The 11,346-nt window shown below is 37.4% G+C and overlaps 1 long non-coding RNA gene across 1 annotated transcript in view; it reads right to left on the bottom strand.

The window, feature by feature from the left end:
- Nucleotides 1-8,507: 8,507 nt before the first annotated feature.
- Nucleotides 8,508-11,346, bottom strand: part of LOC131277894 (uncharacterized) — a 39,735-nt gene continuing 36,896 nt past the window's right edge. Inside the window, exon 3 of the long non-coding RNA XR_009184926.1 lies at nt 8,508-8,821. This is a non-coding gene — a long non-coding RNA (uncharacterized lncRNA). The remainder of the gene's footprint in view (nt 8,822-11,346) is intronic.

Here is an 11,346-nt window from a genome sequence, read left to right as displayed (position 1 = left end):
GGATGTGTGGGAGTGCTGTATATTATATATATACATTGCTGTGGTCTAGGACTCCTGTGAAGAAAAGCTGAATAATTAGGGGGGGGGGGGGGGAAAGAAAAAGAAGGATGTGGAATTTTTTCAAGTCAACATTCTTTATCTAAGTTCTTTATCTAACTTTATCCAAGTTCTTTATCTATCCTTTAAACTCATCGCTATATGCCATTCCCTAGTAAGGGACCATGAAATTATATTGGGCTTCAAATTTCGGGGAGTTCTGGATCACAGAGTGTTTCAACAATGGCAATGGAGGGATACTGGTATGGGGTACCAATGACAGGTGATATATGGCTGACAGGGAGCTGTACAGAACATATGTCCAGGGTGCATAGTAATGTTTGGATATACTCATAGTGGCAACAATTAAAAACCACAGTAGGGGGGGTACTGGGTTCCTGGACAGTGGTGCTCTGTCGTGGTCCCTAGGGGAGCAGCGACAGTCTCCCAGGTACAGTGGCAGGGACCTGGAGGGAGTGAGGGTTCAACAGTGAGCCCCTGATGCTAATGACTATGCTTGTGAGCTGATAAACCCAAAATAAGAACAAGGCCTAGAGCAACTTTGTGCCTGGGAATTTCCTCCTGTCAGCCTTCATGTTACTCAAATGTGGCCAGTCTCGAAGCCAAACTCAGCATGTAAATGCAATGCCTTCCCCCCAGCGTGGGACATGACACCCGGGGATGAGCCTCCCTGGCAACGAGGGACCACTATCAACTACCAACTGATGATGCAACTGGAAAATGACCTTATACGGAAGGTTCAATGCGGATCAGCAGAATATCCATGTCTACATAAAATACCATGACTTTAAAATGCTGTTTGACCTAAAGTAAGGGGGAAATGGAAAGGAGAAATGAGTTTATATGGCTACGAGTTTCTAAAAAAGAGTCTGGAGGCTGGCAGAAGGTTTGCCCTCATGCACAACTGAGCAGAGTCAGAGAGACAGATAAAGCAGATACAACCCCCAGATATTGGTTCCTTTGAGGGCTAAAGAGACCCATGGGAGTTATGGTCATGGCCGATGGGGTTAACTACCAGGGCAGATGGCCCCTCTTTGGAAATGGTGTTTATATGTGATGAATCTGGACTCAGATGGGATCTCCCTCCATAAGACTTTCATGCCAATGTGCTGGAGGTGCAGTTAATGTTGGGGTTTAAGATATATTTAGGGGATTTGAATCTCTGGACTGACAATGTGATAGCCAGATCCTGAGCCTCAACAGACTCCAGCACCTACAATCTGATTTATTGGACTTACCACACTCAGCTAAGATGGAGTTGAAGAAGGACAACCACCACACCATGGAGCCTAGAGTGATTACAACTGAAAATGGGAGGATTGCATCCAGCATCCAGGTGGAATCTGACCCTCCTCTTGACATAGAGGTGCAATGGACACAACCAATCCAATGTCCACATAGAAGAGGTGGCATTGGAATGGGAAAAGTGGACATAGTGGACGAAGGGTATGGGGAAAGACAGGAAGAGATGAGAGGTGGAGGCGTCTTTGGGACATGGAGCTGCCCTGGATGGTACTTCAGAGGCAATCACCGGACATTGTAAATCCTCACAGGGCCCACTGGATGGAATGGAGGACAGTATGGGCTATGATGTGAACCAATGTATATGAGGTGCAGAGGTGCCCAAAGATGTACTTACCAAATCCAATGGATGTGTCATGATGATGGGAACGAGTGTTGTTTGGGGGGGGAAAGGGGGGGTGGGGGGATGGGGTTGAATGGGACCTCACATATATATTTTTAATGTAATATTATTACAAAGTCAATAAAAAAAAAAACAGGATGTATTCTGACAAATAAAAATAAATAAATAAATAAAAATAAAAAGGAAAATGGATCATGGGTCCCAAACTATTCTGAGACCCTGCAGGGCATACTCCATTAGATTTTAAGGTCTGAGAGGCATCTATAGAATAATGATTTATTCTCTGTGCTTGATGGAGTAGCAACATCACATTTTCCAAGTGCTTGTATAGTGACCATGTTATCTTAAATACTGGGGTGCTGCTCTCCACAAATATTGGGGTGGATATTCCACCCTTGTCAAGCATCAGGATGGCAGACAGACTCTAAGCTCCACCCTGGTCAAACATTAGGGTGGCGTCCAGATGCTCTGCAGTCTCCAGGCATCTGAGAAACCTGCTTTGATAACACTCTTCCTGAGCAGTGGGGCAGAAGACCTGCCCACTCCACGTGCCAAGGCATACTAACCCTTCCCATAGACATGGGTGAGGTTGCTCTGTCTTCAGAGCAATAATATGTCTTCAGTTCTGTCTTTGAAGTCGTTTTTCCTTCAGATTGTCCCTTTTCTGTCCTTTTTAGTCCAGGCTAGCAGTGGTTCTGTTCATACAGATCTCATAAAAAACTTAATGGTTTTATGTGTAGTACTCAATGGTCCAAACTATTAGATAAAAGAACTTTCAACAAATGTTTTCTAGGTAACTACGTTTTCAACCTGACGGGCACTGAAATGGCTGACTGGTTCCATGTTCAGTTAAACCTTCATGTGGAGCACTATTCTCTGGGGTATTGCTTTTTGCAAGCTCAGAATTTTCCAGACCATCAATTTCTGGTTTCTTTGTGCCCAGGAATTCAAGTCTCAGCTATTCCTTTCCTCTTGCATTTTATTATTATTATAAGCTGCAAGGAGAAACCAGACTGCACTTTTCATACTTAGTTTGGGCATACCCTCAGCTCATCACTTTGAAATTCTGCCTTTTATCTGACATTAAAACTCAATTTTGTCATTTCAAAACAAGGGTTATCTTTTCTCCAATTTCCAATGAAATTTGTCATGTCCACCTAAGGCCTTATCAGAAGTCCCTTTAGTACCCATATTTCTATCAACAGTCTCTTCAAAGCAGTTTAGACCTTCTCTATTAAGCACTTCACAATTCTTCTAATCTTTACCCATTCATTACCTAATTTTAAAGCCATTTTCACATTTTTGGTATTTTCAATAGCAGTACTCAACTTTTCTGGTACCAAGATCTGTTTTAGTTTGCTAGGCTGCTGAAAGCAAATATCATGAAACAGGTTAGCTTAACAATCGGAATTATTAGCTTCTGGTTTTGGGGCTGAGAAAAGTGTCCAAATCAGGACATAATTAAAGTGATGTTTTCTTCCTGAAACCTGGCCACCAGCAAGTCTTGACTCCTCTGCCACCTAGCAAAGAACAGCAGCATATACTGGTCTCTCCTTTCTCTTTCATGTTTCATTGCTTTCAGCTTCCTGTTCCATAGCTTTCTCTCTCTCTCCATTCTGTTTATAAGGGATTCAAGTAAGAGGATTAGGACCCATCCTGAATGATATGGGTCACACCCTTACTGAAGTAACCTCATCAAAATGTCCTACTTACGATAGGTCCACACCCACAGTAATGGATTATATTTGAGAACATGTGTTTCTGGGGTACATATAGCTTCAAATCACCCACCAAATTACAAATGTATTCTGTATTCTTCCCTTTAAGTTTTTAAATACTGCTATAACCCATAGGTACTGAGCATCTGTAATTACATATTGAATACTATAGGTTTACCTCCCAGTAGGTAATGTAGTTGCGTTAGTATCACAATTAACCATTTCAAGACTAAAGGGGCACTCCTCTTTTCTAGCATTCAAGAATATTAATTCAAGTTAATTGTTTTATTCTTCTCATACCCCCTGTTTTAGTTTCCCCGGCACTAAAAAATACCATGCAGTAGATTGCCTTAACGACAGAAATTTATTGGATCATGATTTCAGAGGCCAAAAGGTTTGCTTCTTCTTTGGTATCAGTAACATCTGGCTGGATGGATATCTTTGGGGTTCCTTAGTTTTCCATCATGTGGTGATATACATGGCTGTGTCTTCTTATTTCTCTTTCAGGTTCTGTTAACATCCAACTCCTGGTTGCTCCCCATGGCTTCTCTCACTGTCTGACTTCACTCTTCTCATAAAGGACTCCAGTAATCCAGATTAAAGACCATCCTAATGCATTTGGGTCACACCTTAACTGGAGTAACATTTTAAAGAGAATTTTATTTACAGTGGGTCCACACTTGCCAGACTGTGGACCAAAACCAAGAACATTTCCAAAGTGGAATAAACAATTCAACCTACCATACCCTTTATGAGTTTAATATCAAAATTGAAATTTCTAATTATATGCATGTAAGTATCTTTAATTTCTGTACTTTTAATTACATTTTTCTTATTCCTGTCTGCTTTTTTTGAGAAGCAGTAGCAATAGATTCATGCAGCGTTCCCGGCCATTGGTTCTTAAATATGTCTTATGTCCATTCTGCGACCTGAAAAGATCTGTCCGTAGTATATCTGTTGTGGGTTGAATTGTGTTTCCCGACCAAAAAGACATGTTCAAATCCTAACCCCTATCCGGTGAATGAAACCTTATTTGGAAATACGGTCTTTGAAGATGTTATTAGATAAGATGAGGTCAAGCTGGATCAGAGTGGACCTTAATACAATATGACTGGCTTCCTTATAAGAAGAGGAAAATTGGACAGATATGAAGTGAGGGGAGAATGCCATGTGATGACTGAGGCAGAAACGAAAGACCAAGGATTGCTGGCAAATCTCTAGAAACCAGGAAGAGTCAAGAAAGGTTTTCCCTACAGATTTTGGACTGCTAGTCCCCAGAACTGCGAGACAAATTTCCACTGTATTAGCCATCCAACTTTTGGTATTGCATTATGGAGCCCTAGGAAAGGAAGACAATGTCCATCTTACTATTCAGTATTGCTCTATGAATCACAACAGGCCCTATCATATGCAAAATCACAACTTAGTAATGATTTTCTTTTGTTTGTGTAACAAAGCACTAACAACTTATAATATTTTGCTTACCTTACTTTGATAAACCAGGCCTGTGAAAGGTCACAGGAAATCTTCATACTTTTCAACTATTGCTAACATGGGAACTAATGCCTCTTTGGGGTACATTTCTATCCCAAATTTGTGCTAGAGGATACATGACTTTGGATTCTTAATCCTCTTTATTTCTTGTGTGGGTTAAGCAAGGATTTCCCTTATCATCAATTTTATTGACATTGCTCTTTAAGTTCTAGCCAATGCTAGAAACAACTTCTGTCCCCTTTAAACAATGAGGAGTATTTTATGGAATGGTATTGTTATAGGTAGAAACACATAAGTCAATGGAACAAAACAGAAGGTCAAAGAATGGATACATAAATGTATTATGGATGATGATGATGTTGAAGATGGCCTCTTAAGATTGGAAAGTTAACTAACCATTTTTTAAATGAAATTGAGGCATTAGGTTAACCATTGTTTACAAATGTAGAGTTATAGTCATAATTAAACAAAGTACCAAAATTTATATTAGTTGGATTAAAATTTTGATGCAGAAAATGAAACAATAAAATATTCTTTCTTCCTGAAAAAAGAACACCTAAACCTGACACTCATGGAATTAGACATAAAGGAAAAACATTAATAAATTTGCTTAAATAAAATTTAACTATTAATTTTACAGAGATAAAAATACCATGAACTGTGAATTAATTATGATGCACATAATATTATTACCCTTAGAGCATTTTTATCAAATTAATTAGGTGAAAAACTCAATAGAAATATCAGCAAACCCAATTAGCAAATGGGCAAAAGACTTGAATATACATCTCTTCAAAGAAGATATACAAATGATCAAAAGGCACATGAAAAGATGCTCAACATCATTACTCCTGAGGGAAATGCAAATTAAAAAAACACAATGAGATACCATTTCACACCTAGTAGAATGACTATTTATTTTAAAAGAGAATTCCAAGCACTGGAGAGGATGCAGAGAAATAGATTTTAAAACTCATTCATTGTTAGTGGAAATGGAAATTAGTGCAGCTGCTGTGGAAGACAGTTTGGTGGTTCTGCAGATAGTTAAGTATAGAATTACATAAGACCTATCCATCCCATTTCTAGGTATACACTCAAAAGAATTGATAGCAGGGACTCAGATAGATATTTGATGTTGATAGTTGCTTTACTCACAATCACCAAAAGATGGAAACAACCCAAGTGTTCATCAACTAATGAAGAAATAAACAAAATACTATATATCCTGCCATAACCCACTGAATGTACTGGCAGATAGTGTAAACTATAATGTAAACTATAATCCATGTGGTGCAGCAGAGCTCCAAAATGTATTCACCAAATGCAATGAATGGGCCACAATAATGAAAGAGGTGGTTGATGTGGGAGGAGTGGAGGCGGGGTGGGATATGTGGGAACCTCTTATATTTTTTAATGTAACATTTTTTGTGATCTATGTATCTTGAAAAAAAAGACAACTTAATAAAAAAATAAAAATGAAAAAATGTGGTATATACATTCAATGTAATATTATTCATCTGTGAAAAGGAATGAAATCCTGATACACATGACAAGTTGGATGATCCTTGAAGACTTCATGTTGAGTGAATTAAGTCAGACAGTAGAGAACAAATATTGTATGGTATCACTGATAAGAAATAATTAGGATAGGTCAACTCAGAAACAGAATCTGGAATATATGTCACAAGACGGATGATCATGATAGGGAACAGGGAGTTAAGTTTTAAAATGTACAAGTTCCTATTTGGAATGATCAAAATGTTTTGGTAATGGATGATGGTTATGTTAGCACAACATTCTAAATGTAATTAACAGCACTGAAATATATGTCTGAATGTGGATGAAAGGGGAAATGTTAGGTTATATATATGGTCATAGAATGAAACTGCACTACCCAGTGAATCCTAAGTTAAGCCATGGACAAAAATTGATAGTGCACTGATAAAAATGTGCTTTCATCAGTTATAACAAACGTTCCACATCAATGCAAGATGTTAATAATAGTGGGATGTGTGGGAATCCTGTATTTTATGCATGTTTGTTTTGTAAACCCACAACTTCTCTAATAAAGAAAACAAAAATAAACAAATATGAAGAATTTCATAAAAGAAAAATTATAAATAAATAGCAAATTTTAAAAGCTTAACTGGAATAATATTCAAAGAAATGCAAATAGAAGTATAAAGAAAATATCATTTTTATGTACTAAATTAGGAAGAAATTTTTAAAGTTATAACCTAGTGAAATTCATATCTCATTTTCTTTTATGGATAGTCCTATATATGCCATATTTAAAACAACTTTGCCTACTCCCAACATCATGGAAATATTTTCTTATGTTTTCTTTTGGAAGAATTTTTTTTTCACATTTATGTCAATCATGTACTTCCAATTAATTTTTTGCATGAAGAATGGAGATCAGATTTTGTGGGGTTTTTTTTCCCTTATGGAGCCCTATTATTTTAGCTTAACTTATTGAAAAATAAAATCACAAATAAAATCACATCCTTCTTTGGCCCAGTGGTTAGGGCGTCCGTCTACCATATGGGAGGTCCGCGGTTCAAACCCCGGACCTCCTTGACCCGTGTGGAGCTGGCCATGCGCAGTGCTGATGCACGCAAGGAGTGCCGTGCCACGCAAGGGTGTCCCCCGCGTGGGGGAGCCCCACACGCAAGGAGTGCGCCCGTGAGGAAAGCCGCCCAGCGTGAAAAGAAAGAGCAGCCTGCCCAGGAATGGCGCCGCCCACACTTCCCGTGCCGCTGACGACAACAGAAGCGGACAAAGAAACAAGACGCAGCAAACAGACACCAAGAACAGACAACCAGGGGAGGGGGGGAATTAAATAAATAAATAAATCTTTAAAAAAAAAAAAAAAAAAAAAAAAAAAAAAAAAATCACATCCTTTTTCTTTAAATGGTATTGGTGCCTTTGCCACAAATCAAATGAACTCATATTTGTGGGTCTATTTTATGTTTCTTTGTTCTCTTTCCTTGGTCTATTTGTTTATCTTTATGTCAGTATCACATTACCATCATTACCATAGGTCTATAGTATTCTTTAAATTTTGTTGTTTTTTCTTCCATATTGTCTTTTCTATTCTAAAGCATTTGAATTTCCAAATAAATTTTAGGATCAGCTCATCTATTTTCACAAATATGCCTGCTGAGATTTTTATTTTGGTTTTATTGAATCTAAATCAATAAATCTAAATACATTTTGGAGAAGCAACATATAAACAATATTGTATCTTTGAAATCATGAAATGGTATATTTCTCCATTTATTTAAATCATCTTTATCTAATCAATATTTTATAATTTTTTCTTATTTTTCCACATTTTTCATTAAATTTATTTATTTATTTATTTATTTTGCAGCTCTCAGGCAGTTAATTGTCTGAATCAAGGCATCGTCAGGCCAAAATGTTAAATCTGCTTCTTTCTTGGTGTTGGGATTATGGATGTTTTGTTGGTTCAAAGGCATCTACATAATTTGTTGATTCAAAATTTCTAGTTTTTCTAAAGTGGATGTATAAAATTGATATAATTAAAACACATAAATACAGAGAAGAATGATTAACATGTTTTAATAAAATGAATAGCCTGGTCTTTTTGTCCGTTAGGCCAAAATGCAATATGCCAGAAATGGGCCGACTTTTACAATGGGAATTCATTAACTTAAAAGTTTACAGCTCTCAGGCAGTTAACTGTCTGAATCAAGGCATCCTCAGAAGATTCTCTCTCCCCAATACCAGTTGCCAGTGATCCTGGACTCCTCTGTCACATGGCAAGGCATATGGCAGTGTCTGCTTGTCTCTCCCTTCTGTTCCGGGTTTCTTTGCTTATAGCTTCTGGCTTTACGGCTTTCTCTCTGCTTCTGTGGCTTTTCTCTCCATCTTCATCCTGTTTCTAAAGAACACCAGTGAGTGGATTAAGACACATCCTGGACCATGACCCAATGAAGTAACTTAATCAAATGGTCCCACCTAGAGTAGGTTCATACCCACAGGAATGGATTAACTCTAAGGACATGATTTTCTGGGGTCCATCCAGCTTCAAACCATCAAACCTGGTTTTAAATCCATGCCACTATCCAGTTAAATGACATAGGGCTATACATATTAACAATAAAATCATAGCTTGTACCAGGTACTCTTATAAATGTCTCTTATACGTATTATCCGGTACTCTTATGTCTCATTTATGTATTACCCAATTTAATCCTTACTACAATCCTATAAGTACGATCATGATCTCTTTTCTATATATGAGGAAACCAAAGCACAGAGAAGTTAAATAAATTGTCCAAAGTTACACAGGATGATTACAACCCAGAGAGTCTAACTCAAAGGACTTGCTTAAAGCCCTAACCTATACATAACCTTCAAGCGTAAAACTAGGGGCTTCATCTCCTTAACTGTAAAGTGCAAGCCAAAATAGGTCAAAATAGATCTAAAGCACACATTTTAATATCCTGTGATCTTCATGGCTATGAGAATATTTGTCAAAAATTTATTTTATATAATCAGCTAATCAATCAAAATGTTGTTTTAGTACTTACTATGTGCCAAACTCAGTAGTAGGTCTCTTTCTTTCTTTTGATAGGATAGACTACACTAACATGTGACCTACACATAGGAGTGAGGACATATCAATCTGTGTACATGTTGGGATAAAGGCCAAACAAAGCACATTGCTTATTTAATAAATTCTAAATGGAAAAGACAAGGCAACAGTTATTTTTGAGCATTTTATAATGCATATTCTAATTTTCATATCAGTTGTTTAATTTTCTCTGGTTCCTAGCTTGATCCAGGATAGGCTTCAAGCATAAAATCACACAAAGCTTTTTGTTTTGCAAGGCTCTTTCACAAATCACCCTGGTTTCATGTCCTAATTAATCAGTGTTCATGGGGGAATAAGAGGTTATTTGCATTTCAGCTTCTGCAGATAAACTAATAGCACAGCAGGAGAATTCTGAAATAACATGGGTTATTTTTAAAATTTTCGGCAGTTTCCCATATATTTCTTTATAATTATTTTAAAAATGTGAACCGCTGTTTCTATTGGAGTTGTACTTCATACTGACAGGAATTCCCAAGATTGCAAAAATCTACTAGTTACCCTATTTCTGAGCATAACATAACCCCAATATGTTAAATTGAACATATATTCACCCCTACCATAGTCTCTTGACCCTTCTAATTCATAGAAAAATGTAAGCATTTTTCCTCAATTAAATAATTTTTAAAAACATGTAATAATGCATTTCTCATTGACAAATAAAAATAATATATGATATTTCAATTTAGTAGAATAGTTTAACAAGATATTGAGATCTAGTAAGGTTTAGTTAACAATAAAGTCTAAAGAAAAACATTACTTGATTTCCTTATGTTACCATTAGTGCCATAAAATTGGCTTATTGAGCAGTCTCAGATCATAATTTTACAACATCACTCCCGGTCCTTTGCACCTTGGAGCCTAAGGCTTAAAAGATACGTTGATTAATTATCTATAATTAAACAAATATACAAAAAAGGTGTGGACAGTTGTAGGCCTAAAGCTGTTTTCTGTGCTGGTGGGCAATTTTCATTGCAATATATTCCCTGGGTCAAAATACCTGATATTGCTGAGAAAGAGCCTTGGAATAGAAAATCTAAGACAGGTGCGGTGAAGTCATATATAACCCAGATTTTCATAGTTTAGGATCCTGGATATTTTGCTTCCACTTTTTGAGAACAATTCTGTTTTATAATGTAAAATTATTTGCATAATTACAGATCAGGCCAATCAGTTACTACCTTGTAAGGCTAAAGGTCTAGTCTAGCATAAGCAAGTAGCTGAGATGATACTCCCCTGTTAATACCTGTTCACTCCAGGGCTGCCACCCTATTCCCAGGGCTGATTGCCCTCTGTCCTGTGGCTTCAAGTAATGTAAATTGTATCTTGTCCCTGGGTAATCGAGATCAGTGTTGTCTTGTCTGTCCACTCCCTGCCTATGCCCTCTCTTTGCTGCGATAATGGTTTTGGTGGGCAATCAGGGAGGATGCCTTCTTGACTCATCTCTCATAATAGATTGTCCTCCTCAGGCAAAATTGAATAACCCCCGACATGGCCTGGAGGCAAGCAATGAGAATTCAATAAGTCTGCAGGGTCAATGTCCTGTCATTTTTGGCAAGCAAGTAATTATTCTACACCAACATTCGGTAATAGGAGGAGGAAGCTGCCGTGGACACCATCATCTCGATGCCCAGAAAATTCACCTTAACAGGATTTTCCCTCTAATCAGCAATAATTCCTTTTCCTCTTCTGATGTGATTTGGTCCACTTTTTCATGCGAGTTGCACATGTGGATTTTTCTAGATGCTTATTTTTAACCTGCAATGTCTGTGGGAAAGTTTAACAACTTCACTGCCTGTTGTTTAACATTT

The sequence above is a fragment of the Dasypus novemcinctus genome, chromosome 1, assembly GCF_030445035.2.
Source record: "Dasypus novemcinctus isolate mDasNov1 chromosome 1, mDasNov1.1.hap2, whole genome shotgun sequence".
Classification (NCBI taxonomy): Eukaryota; Metazoa; Chordata; class Mammalia; order Cingulata; family Dasypodidae; genus Dasypus; species Dasypus novemcinctus.
Note: the sequence above shows the minus strand (reverse complement) of the source record. Positions and strands in the feature narration are given on the sequence as shown.